This window comes from Arachis hypogaea, chromosome 15 (genome assembly GCF_003086295.3).
Source record: "Arachis hypogaea cultivar Tifrunner chromosome 15, arahy.Tifrunner.gnm2.J5K5, whole genome shotgun sequence".
Lineage (NCBI taxonomy): Eukaryota > Viridiplantae > Streptophyta > Magnoliopsida > Fabales > Fabaceae > Arachis > Arachis hypogaea.
The window spans coordinates 91,458,104-91,470,440 of NC_092050.1; the positions used below are offsets into that span (position 1 = coordinate 91,458,104).

General features: G+C 38.2%; 1 non-coding gene across 1 annotated transcript; it reads left to right on the forward strand.

Annotated features, from left to right (window-relative positions):
• Positions 1 to 11,913: 11,913 nt before the first annotated feature.
• LOC112753824 (small nucleolar RNA R71) lies at positions 11,914 to 12,021 on the forward strand. The gene has a single exon (XR_003178189.1). It is a non-coding gene; the product is annotated as a small nucleolar RNA R71 (small nucleolar RNA).
• The last annotated feature ends 316 nt before the right edge of the window (positions 12,022 to 12,337 follow it).

Consider the following 12,337-nt stretch of genomic DNA (forward strand, 5'->3'; position numbering starts at 1 on the left):
ACCCCATTGGTCTTAACAGTATCACAGATTTGCAAGAATTCGGTTAAGAACTGAAAAGGATCTTCTGATGGAAGTCCATGAAACTTACAATTCTGTTGCATCAGAGAAACTAGTTGAGGCTTTAGCTCAAAATTGTTTGCTCCAATGGCAGGGATTGAGATGTTTCTGCCATGTAAGTTGGAATTTGGTGCAGTAAAGTCACCAAGCATCTTCCTTGCACCTCCACCATTGCTATTGGTTTTGGCCATCTCAACTTCTTTTTTGAAAATTTCAGAAAAGTCCTCTTCAGAATGTTGTATTTTAGTTTCTCTTAGCTTCCTCTTTAGAGTCCTTTCAGGTTCAGGATCAACTTCAATAAGAATGTCTTTATCCCTGTTCCTGCTCATAAAAAAAGAAGAAGAGAACAACAAGAAGAGGAATCCTCTATGTCACAGTATAGAGATTCCTTTATGTGAGTAGAAGAGGAGAAGAATAGGAGAGTAGAATGGAGAAGAGAGAAGATGAAAAATTCGAATTTCAAATTAAAATAAAAGGAAAATATTTTTGTTTTTATTAAATTAATTAATTAGAATTTGAAAAGAAATAAAATAAAATTGAAATTTAATACAATTAGTTAATTTAAAAAGAATTTTGAAAAAAAAGTTAGTGATTTTCGAAAATTGGAGAGAGAAAAGTAGTTAGGAGTTTTGAAAAAGATATTATTGAAATAGAAAACTTTTAAAATCAAACAAAAAGTCAAGTAGTTAATTGAAAAAGATTTGAAAATCAATTTTTGAAAAGATAAGAAGTTAGAAAAGAAGTTAGAAAAGATTTTGAAATTAATTTTGAGAAAGATGTGATTGAAATTTATTTTGAAAAAGATTTGAAAAAGAAATTTAAAAAGATTTGATTTTGAAAAATAAAGTTGATTACTTGACTAACAAGAAACAAAAAGATATGACTTTAAAATTTAAAGATTGAACCTTTCTTGATAGGCAAGTAACAAACTTAAAAATTTTGAATCAATCACATTAATTGTTAGCATTAATTTCGAAAATATGAATTAGAAATAAGAAAAAGATTTTGAAAATCAATCATAAAGTTTTCGAAAATATGAAAGAAAAAAATGAAAACGATTTGATTTTTGAAAAATATTTGAAAAAGATAGAATTTTTTTAAATTGAAAATTTGATTTAACTCATAAGAAATAACTAGATTTTAAAAATTTTTGAAAAAGTCAACTCAAATATTCGAATTTTATGAGAAGAAAAAGGGAAAGATATTTTTTTTTATTTTTGAATTTTTAATGATGAAAGAGAAAAAAAGTTGTCTTTTTGTTGTTTTTCTCTTTTTTTCTTTTTTTTAAACAGTAAAAATGAAACAAAACATGAAAATCATGAATCAAAACAACTAATGCATGCAAAAATACTTTGAATGTCAAGATGAACACCAAGAACACTTTGAATGTCAAGATGAACAGCAAGAACTTATTTTTAAAAATTTTTAAGAAAAGAAAAACATGCAAGACACCCAACTTAGAAATTTTCAAACTTTAGACACTAACAAATTGAAAATGCATATGAAAAACAAGAAAAATTAAAGATCAAACATAGAAAATCATCAAGAACAACTTGAAGATCATGAAGAACATGTGCATGAATTTTTCGAATATTTTAAGAAAAATTAAAAAGATGCAATTGACACCAAACTTACAAATTGACACTAGACTCAAACAAGAAACATAAAATTTTTGGTTTTGTATGATTTTATAAGAATTTTTTGGTTTTTTCAAAAATTATTTTGGGAAAAATGAAAAAGAAATTTTTTTTGTATTATTTTCGAAAATAAGAAATAAAAAGCTTAAAAATAAAATAAAATTACCTAATCTGAGCAACAAGATGAGCTGTCAGTTGTCCAAACTCGAACAATCCCCGGCAACGGCGCCAAAAACTTGGTGCACGAAATTGCGATCATCAACAATGGCTCCCAAAGACTTGGTGCTCTTAAACGTGAATCACACTTTGTCACAACTCCGCACAACTAACCAGCAAGTGCACTGGGTCGTCCAAGTAATAAACCTTACGTGAGTAAGGGTCGATCCCACGGAGATTATCAGCTTGAAGCAAGCTATGGTCACCTTGTAAATCTCAGTCAAGCGGATTCAATTGATTATGGAGATTTAATAATTAAAAGATAAATAAAACACAATATAAAGATAGAGATACTTATGTAATTCATTGGTGAGAATTTCAGATAAGCGTATAGAGATGCTTTCGTTCCTCCTGAACCTCTGCTTTCCTGCTGTCTTCATCCAATCCTTCATACTCCTTTCCATAGCAAGCTGTATGTTGGGCATCACCGTTGTCAATGGCTACATCCCGTCCTCTCTGTGAAAATGGTCCAATGCGCTGTCACTGCATGGCTAATCATCTGTCAGTTCTCGGTCATACTAGAATAGGATTTACTATCCTTTTGCGTCTGTCACTACGCCCAGCACTCGTGAGTTTGAAGCTCGTCACAACCATCCCTTCCCAGATCCTACTCGGAATACCACAGACAAGGTTTAGACTTTCTGGATCTTAGGAATGGCCGTCCATGGGTTCTAACTTATGCCACAAAGATTCTAATATCTCGGACTCGGTCCTCTGTATTAGATATCTAAGAGATATTCATTCTAGCTTGTTTGCATGCAGAACGGAAGTGTTTGTCAGGCACGCGTTCGTAAGTGAGAATGATGATGAGCGTCACATAATCATCACATTCATCATGTTCTTGGGTGCGAATGAACATCTTAGAATAGGAATAAGCTTGAATTGAATAGAAAAACAATAGTACTTTGCATTAATTCATGAAGAACAGCAGAGCTCCACACCTTAATCTATGGTGTGTAGAAACTCTACCGTTGAAAATACATAAGTGATAATGGAGTTCATTGGTCTCGTCCCCAGAGGGGAACCGGAGTAACCTGTTTCTGGCGTTTAACTCCACTTTGCAACCTGTTTCTGGCGTTTAACTCAAGAATAGGGAAGGAAGCTGGCGTTGAACACCAGTTTGCGTCATCTAAACTCGAGAAAAGTATGGACTATTATATATTGCTGGAAAGCCCTGGATGTCTATTTTCCAACTCAATCGAGAGCACGCCATTTGGGATTCTGTAGCTCCAGAAAATCTACTTTGAGTGCAGGGAGGTCAGAATCCAACAGCATCTGCAGTCCTTCTTCAACCTCTGAATCTGATTTTTGCTCAAGTCCCTCAATTTCAGCCAGAAAATACCTGAAATCACAGAAAAACACATAAACCCCCTAGTAAATTCTATAAATGTGATTTTTATTTAAAAACTAATAAAAATATATTAAAAACTAACTAAATCATACTGAAAACTATGTAAAAACAGTGCCAAAAAGCATATAAATTATCCGCTCATCAGGCATCTTATCCCTCTTGGATATATTTCCAAACCTTTGGCACGGGGAACAAGATCTACAGAAGGCATTAGTATCCTTAAAAAGAGTGGGCCACCAGAATCCACAGTCTAAAATTTTTCTAGCTGTCCTTTGAGGGCTAAAATGTCCACCACTATCAGAGGAGTGGCAGGCCTCTAAAATTGACTGGAATTCTGATTGAGGCACACACCTTCTAATTATCTAGTCAGTACCCTACCTCCATAAATATGGGTCATCCCATATATAATATTTGGACTTGCTTTTCAGCTTGTCCCTTTGGTGCTTAGTAAAATTAGGAGGGAAGGTATGACTAACTAAATAATTAGCTATAGGTGCATACCAAGGAACTACCTCAGATATTGCATGCAAGCTATCAAATGGAAAAGCATCATTGATAGGAGTGGAGTCACTCTTAATGTGCTCTAGGTGACTCAAGTGGTCTGCCACCAAATTCTAGGAACCACTCCTATCTTTGATTTCTAAATCAAATTCTTGCAGCAATAATATCCAACGTATTAACCTTGGTTTGGACTCTTTTTTAGCTAATAAATATTTTAGAGCTGCATAGTCTGAGTATACTACCACCTTAGTACCAAGTAAGTAGGCTCGGAATTTATCCAGAGCAAAAACAATAGCCAGAAGCTCTTTTTCAGTGGTAGTATAATTAGACTGAGTAGCGTCTAAGGTCTTAGAAGCATAAGCAATTATAAAGGGATCCTTACCTTCGCGCTGAGCCAGTGCCGCTCCTACTGAATAGTTGGAGGCATCACACATAATCACAAATGGCTGGCTCCAGTCTGGTCCTCTCACAATTGGAGCTTGAGTCAAGGCGATCTTTAGCTTATCAAACGCTTCCATGCAGTCCTCACTCAGCTCGAACTTAACATCATTCTGCAGCAGTCTGGATAAAGGCAATGCTACCTTACTGAAGTCCTAGATAAATCTCTGGTAGAAACCTGCATGACCAAGGAATGAACGGACTTCCCTCATGGAAGAGGGGTAAGGTAAACTAGAAATGACATCTTCCTTTGATGGATCTACAGAAATACTAGTATTAGAAACAACATGTCCTAGAACAATACCTTGTTTTTACCATAAAATGACATTTTTCAAAATTTAATACAAGGTTTGAACTAACACACCTGTCTAATACTTTAGCTAAACTATCCAAGCAAAGGTTAAATGAATCACCATACACACTAAAGTCATCCATGAAAACTTCCATACAGCTCTCAATAACTTCCATACAGCTCTCAATAAGATCTCAGATAATACTCATCATGCATCTTTGGAAAATAGCCAGTGCATTACATAAGCCAAAAGACATCCTCTTGTATGCATACGTTCCATAGGGACATGTAAAAGTAGTCTTCTCCTGATCTTTAGGAGCTATATGAATTTGAAAATAGTCAGTGTAACCATCTAAAAAATAGTAGTGTGATTTACCTGACAGGCGATCAAGCATCTGATCGATGAACGACATAGGGTAGTGATCCTTGCGAGTAGCATGATTGAGGCGCCTGTAATCAATGCATACCCTCCAAAAGTTCAGCACTCTAGTTGTCAGGAGCTCTCCATGCTCATTCTTCATTGTTGTGACTCCAGACTTCTTGGGCACCATTTGTACTGGGCTAACCCATTCACTATCTAGGATGGGGTAGACGATGTCAGCTTCATGCAGTCTGGTCACTTCCTTCTTGACAACTTCTAAGATGGTGGGGTTTAGCTGCCTTTGAGGTTGACGAACAAGCCTTGCTCCCTCTTCTAAAAATATCCGGTGCTCACAAACTTGAGGGCTGATGCCTACTATATCCGCCAAGCTTCACCCAATTGCTTTCTTGTGTCTTCTCAGCACACTTAGCAGTTGCTCCTCCTGTTGGGAAGTGAGTTACCTTGCAATAATAACTGAGAGCTTCTGATTATCCTCAAGGTAAGCATACTTGAGATGGGGTGGAAGGGGCTTGGTACATGAAATTGTGATTCACACTTTTCACAACTCCGCACAACTAACCAGCAAGTGCATTGGGTTGTCCAAGTAATACCTTATGTAAGTAAGGGTCGATCCCACGGAGATTGTCGGCTTGAAGCAAGCTATGGTCATCTTGTAAATCTTAGTCAGGCGAATTCAAATGGTTATGAGTTTTGATAATTAAAAGATAAATAAAACATAAAATAAAATAAAGTTACTTATGTAATTCATTGGTAGGAATTTCAGATAAGCGTTTGGAGAGGCCTTATTGCTTCTGAACTTCTGCTTTCCTATTGTCTTCTTCCAATCATGCGTGCTCCCTTCCATGGCAAGCTGTATGATCCTCTCAGATGAAAAATACCAGGTACGATCTCTGCACGGCTAATCAACTGTCGGATTTCTCGTCTCGGATGAAACATACCAGGTACAGCTACCGCACGGCTAATCATCTGTCGATTCTCACTAGAATTGAAATAGGATCTCCCTATCCTTTTGCACACTGTCACTGAGCCCAACATTCACAAGTTTGAAGCTCGTCACAGTCATCCCTTCCCAAATCCTACTTGGAATACCACAGACAAGGTTTAGACCACTTTGTGGTTGTCAGGCACGCGGATCTTGGCTAAGCGAGTAACGAAGATAGTGGGTGACTGTCACAGGTCAACCCTTCATTCTGACTTAACTGAATTAAGTACGAGAGTATATCTTGGAGAAGAAGTAAGCGTGAATTGAAAGAGAAACAATAGTACTTGCATTAATTTATGAAGAACAGCAGAGCTCCGCACCTTAATCTATGAGGTATAGAAACTCCACCATTAAAAAATACATAAGAAAAAAAGGTCTAGGCATGGCCGTGTGGCCAGCCTCCAAATGTGAAAAATGGCATAAGCTCTATGTGAATACAATAGTAAAAAGTGCTATTTATACTAAACTAGTTACTAGGGATTATTGGTGCACGAAATTGTGATCATCAATGGCGCCAACAACTTGGTACGCACAATTGTAATCTCAACTCTTTATCACAACTTCGTACAACTAACCAGCAAGTGTACTGAGTCGTCCAAGTAATAAACCTTACGTGAGTAAAGGTCGATCCCACGGAGATTGTCGGCCTGAAGCAAGCTATGGTCACCTTGTAAATCTCAGTCAGGCGGATTCAAATGTTTATGGTGAATTGATAGTAAAAACATAATTAAAATGTAAACTAGGATAGAGAAACTTATGTAATTCATTGGTGAGAATTTCAGATAAGCGTATAGAGATGCTTTCGTTCCTCCTGAACCTCTGCTTTCCTGCTGTCTTCATCCAATCATTCCTACTCCATTCCATGGCAAGCTTTATGTAGGGCATCACCGTTGTCAATGGCTACATCCCATCCTCTCTGTGAAAATGGTCCAATGCGCTGTCACTGCATCGCTAATCATCTGTCGGTTCTCGATCATACTGGAATAGGATTTACTATCCTTTTGCATCTGTCACTACGCCCAGCACTCGCGAATTTGAAGCTCGTCACAGCCATCCCTTCCCAGATCCTACTCGAAATACCACAGACAAGGTTTAGACCTTCCGGATCTCAAGAATGGCCATCCATGGGTTCTAACTTATACCACGAAGATTCTAATATCTTGGACTTGGTCCTCTGTATTAGATATCTAAGAGATACTCATTCTAGCTTGTTTGCATGTAGAACGGAAGTGTTTGTCAGGCACGCGTTCATAGGTGAGAATGATGATGAGCGTCACATAATCATCACATTCATCATGTTCTTGGGTGCGAATGGATATCTTAGAATAGGAATAAGCTTGAATTGAATAGAAAAATAGTAGTACTTTGCATTAATCTGTGAGGAACAGCAGAGCTCCACACCTTAATCTATGGTGTGTAGAAACTCTACCGTTGAAAATACATAAGTGATAAGGTCCAGGCATGGCCAGCCCCCCTAAACATGATCAAAGGATCAAAAGATAATCCCAAGATATCCAAAGATGTAAATACAATAGTAAAAAGTCCTATTTATGCTAAACTAGTTACTAGGGTTTACAGAAATGAGTAAATGATGCAGAAATCCACTTCCGGGGCACACTTGGTGTGTGCTTGGGCTGAGCATTGAGCTTTACACATGTAGAGGCTTCTCTTGGAGTTGAACGCCAGTTTGTAACCTGTTTCTGGCGTTTAACTCCACTTTGCAACCTGTTTCTGGTGTTTAACTCCAGAATGCAGCATGGAATTGGAATTCAACGCCAGTTTGCGTCGTCTAAACTCGGGCAAAGTATGAACTATTATATATTTCTGGAAAGCCCTGGATGTATACTTTCCAACACAATTGAGAGCGCGCCATTTGAAGTTCTGTAGCTCCAGAAAATCTACTTTGAGTGCAGGGAGGTCAGAATCCAACAGCATCTGCAGTCCTTCTTTAACCTCTGAATCTGATTTTTGCCCAGGTCCCTCAATTTCAGCCAGAAAATACCTGAAATTACAAAAAAACACACAAACTCATATTAAAGTCTAAAAATGTGAATTTTAATTAAAAACTAATAAAAATATACTAAAAACTAACTAAATCATACTAAAAATTATGTAAAAACAATGCCAAAAAGCGTATAAATTATCCGCTCATCACAATACCAAACTTAAATTGTTGCTTGTCCCCAAGCAACTGAAAATCAAATAGGATAAAAAGAAGAGAATATACTATAAATTCTAAAATATCAATGAAACTTAGCTCCAATTAGATGAGCGGGACTTGTAGCTTTTTGCCTCTTGAATAGTTTTGGCATCTCACTTTGTCCATTGAAGTTCAGAATGATTGGCATCTATAGGAACATAGAATTCAGATAGTGTTATTGATTCTCCTAGTTTAGTATGTTGATTCTTGAACACAGCTACTTTATGAGTCTTGGCCGTGGCCCTAAGCACTTTGTTTTCCAGTATTACCACCGGATACATAAATACCACAGACACATATCTGGGTGAACCTTTTCAGATTGTGACTCAGCTTTGCTAAAGTCCCCAATTAGAGGTGTCCAAGGTTCTTAAGCACACTCTTCTTTTTGCTTTGGACCTCGACTTTAACTGCTCAGTCTCAAGTTTTCACTTGACACCTTCACGCCACAAGCACATGGTTAGGGACAGCTTGGTTTAGCCGCTTAGGCCAGGATTTTATTCCTTTAGGCCCTCCTATCCACTGATGCTCAAAGCCTTGGATCCTTTTTATTACCCTTGCCTTTTGGTTTTAAGGGCTATTGGCTTTTTGCTCTTGCCTTTTGGTTTAAAGAGCTTTTGGCTTTTTCTGGTTGCTTTTTCTTTTTCTTCTTTTTTTTCGCCATTTTTCTTTTTTTCTTTTTTTCTCTGCAAGCTTTTGTATTCACTGCTTTTTCTCGCTTCAAGAATCATTTTTATGATTTTTCATATTATCAAATAACATTTCTCTTTTTACACCATTCTTTCAAGAGCCAATATATTTAACATTCATAAACAACAACTTCAAAAGACATATGCATTGTTCAAGCATTCATTCAGAAAACAAAAAGTGTTGCCACCACATCAAAATAATTAAACTAGTTTTAGGGATGAATTCGAAACCATGTACTTCTTGTTCTTTTGTAATTAAAACATTTTTCATTCAAGAGAGGTGATGGATTCATATTTATAACTTTAAGGCATAGACAATTAGACACTAATGATCATGTAGTAAAGGCACAAACATAAATAACACATAAGGCTCAAAAACTGAAAAACAGAAAATAAATAGACAAGGAGATTAAGGAATGAGTCCACCTTAGTGAGGGTGGCGTCTTCCTCTCCTTGAAGAACCAATGGTGCTCTTGAGCTCCTCTATGTCTCTTCCTTGTCTTTCTTGCTCCTCCCTCATAGCTCTTTGATCTTCTCTAATTTCATGGAGGATGATGGAGTGCTCTTGATGCTCCACCCTTAGTTGTCCCATGTTGGAGCTTAATTCTCCTAGGGAAGTGTTGATTTGCTCCCAATAGTTTTGTGGAGGAAAGTGCATCCCCTGAGGCATCTCAGGGATTTCATGGTGAGGAATTTCCTCATGCTCATGTTGAGGTCCATGATCTCTTGTTTTCTCCATCCTTTTCTTAGTGATGGGCTTGTCCTCTTCAATGAGGTGTCTCTGGCCTTAGGTGCCATAAATGGTTATGGAAAAACAAAAAGCTATGCTTTTACCACACCAAACTTAAAATGTTTGCTCGTCCCCGAGCAAAAGAAGAAAGAAAGTAGTAGAAGAAGAAGAAAATGGAGGAGATGGGGGAAGAGAGGATGGATGTGAGTGGTGAAGAGGTGATGGAGAAGAGTGATTGAGTTGATTGGTGAAGGGTATTTGGGAAAGAGAGTTATGAAAATGTGTGAAGAGGAGAGAAGAAAAGTGGGGATCCTGTGGGGTCCACAGATCAAGTGGGGTCAAGGACTTAACATCCCTGCCCCAATTAGGCGTGTGAAACGCCCTTGCTATGCACTCCTGGCATTTAACGCCAGACTGTTGCCTGTTTCTGGCATTAAACGCCCAAATACAGCTTGTTTCTGGCATTTAACGCCAGGTAGATGCTTGGTTCTGGCATTAAACGCCAGCTTGGTGCTTGTTTCTGGCATTAAACGCCAGCATGCCTCTCCTCCAGGGTGTGCTATTCTTAATGCTATTTTTCATTCTGTTTTTTATTTTTTTCAGTAGTTTTTATGACTCCACATGATCATGAACCTAATAAAACACGAAATAACAATAGAAAATAAATAAATATAATTAGATAACATTGGGTTGCCTCCCAACAAGTGCTTTTTTAATGTCAATAGCTTGACAGTGAGCTCTCATGGAGCCTCACAGATGTTCAGAGCATTGCTGGAACTTCCTAACACCAAACTTAGGGTTTGAATGTGGGGGTTCAACACCAAACTTAGAGTTTGGTTGTGGCCTCCCAACACCAAACTTAGAGTTTGACTTTGGGAGCTTTGGTTGACTCTGCAGTGAGAGAAGCTTTTCATGCTTCCTCTCCATGGTTACAGAAGGAGATCCTTAAGTTTTAAACACATGGTTGTCCTCATTCAGTTGAAGGATCAATTCTCCTCTATCCACATCAATCACAGCTCTTGCTGTGGCTAGGAAGGGTATTCCAAGGATGATGGATTCATCCTCATCCTTCCCAGTGTCTAGGATTATGAAATCAGCAGGGATGTAAAGGCCTTTAACCTTTACTAGCATGTCCTCTACTTGTCCATAAGCCTATTTTCTTGAGTTGTCTGCCATCTCTAATGAGATTCTGGCAGCTTGCACCTCAAAGATTCCCAATTTCTCCATTACAGAGAGTGGCATGAGGTTTATCCCTAATCCAAGGTCACATAGAGCCTTCTCAAAGGCCATGGTGCCTATGGTACAAGGTATTAAGAACTTTCCAGGATCTTGTTTCTTCTGAGGCAATGTCAGTTGATCCAGATCACTCAGTTCATTGATAAGCAAGGGAGGTCATCTTTCCAAGTCTCATTACCAAATAACTTGGCATTCAGCTTTATGATTGCACCAAGGTACTTGGCAACTTGCTCTTTAGTGACATCTTCATTCTCTTCAGAAGAAGAATATTCATCAGAGTTCATGAATGGCATAAGGAGGTTCAATGGAATCTCTATGGTCTCTAGATGAGCCTCAGATTCCTTTGGTTCCACAGAGGAAAACTCCTTGTTGATCACTGGACGTCCTAGGAAGTTTTCCTCACTGGGATTCACGTCCTCTCCCTCCCTTGTAAGTTCGGCCATGATGGTTAAATCAATGGCCTTGCACTCTCTTTTTGGATTCTCTTCTGTATTCCTTGGGAGAGTACTAGGAGGAGTTTCAGTGACTCTTTTACTCAGCTGGCCCACTTGTGCCTCCAAATTTCTAATGGAGGACCTTGTTTCATTCATGAAACTTAAAGTGGCCTTAGATAGATCAGAGACTATATTTGCTAAGCTAGATGGATTCTGCTCAGAATTCTCTGTTTGTTGCTGAGTGGATGATGGAAAAGGCTTGCTATTGCTAAACCTGTTTCTTCCACCATTATTAAAGCCTTGTTGAGGCTTTTGTTGATCCTTCTATGAGAAATTTGGATGATCCCTCCATGAGGGATTATAGGTGTTTCCATAGGGTTCACCCATGTAATTCACCTCTGCTATTGTAGGGTTCTCAAGATCATAAGCTTCTTCTTCAGAAAATGCCTCTATAGTATTGTTGGATGATTCCTTCAATCCATTCAGACTCTGAGAGATCATATTGACTTGCTGAGTCAATATTTTGTTCTGAGCCAATATGGCATTCAGAATATCAATTTCAAGAACTCCCTTCCTTATAGGCGTCCCATTACTCACAGGATTCCTTTCAGAAGTATACATGAACTGGTTATTTGCAACCATGTCAATGAGTTCTTGAGCTTCTGCAGGCATTTTCTTAAGGTGAATGGATTCACCTGCAGAGTGGTCCAATGACATCTTTGATAGCTCAGACAGACCATCATAGAATATATCCAGGATGGTCCATTCTGAAAGCATGTCAGAAGGACACTTTTTGGTCAGTTCCTTGTATCTCTCCCAAGCTTCATAGAGGGACTCACCTTCTTTTTGTTTGAAGGTTTGAACATCCACTCTAAGCTTGCTAAGCTTTTGAGGAGGAAAGAACTTGGCTAAGAAAGCTGTGACCAGCTTATCCCAAGAGTTCAGGCTATCTTTAGGTTGAGAGTCCAACCATACTCTAGCTCTGTCTCTTACAGCAAACGGGAAAAGTAGAAGCATGTAGACCTCGGGATTAACCCCATTGGTCTTAACAGTATCACAGATATGCAAGAATTCAGTTAAGAACTGAAAAGGATCTTCGGATGGAAGTCCATGAAACTTGCAGTTCTGTTGCATCAGAGAAACTAATTGAGGTTTAAGCTCAAAATTGTTTTCTCCAATGGCAGGGATTGAGATG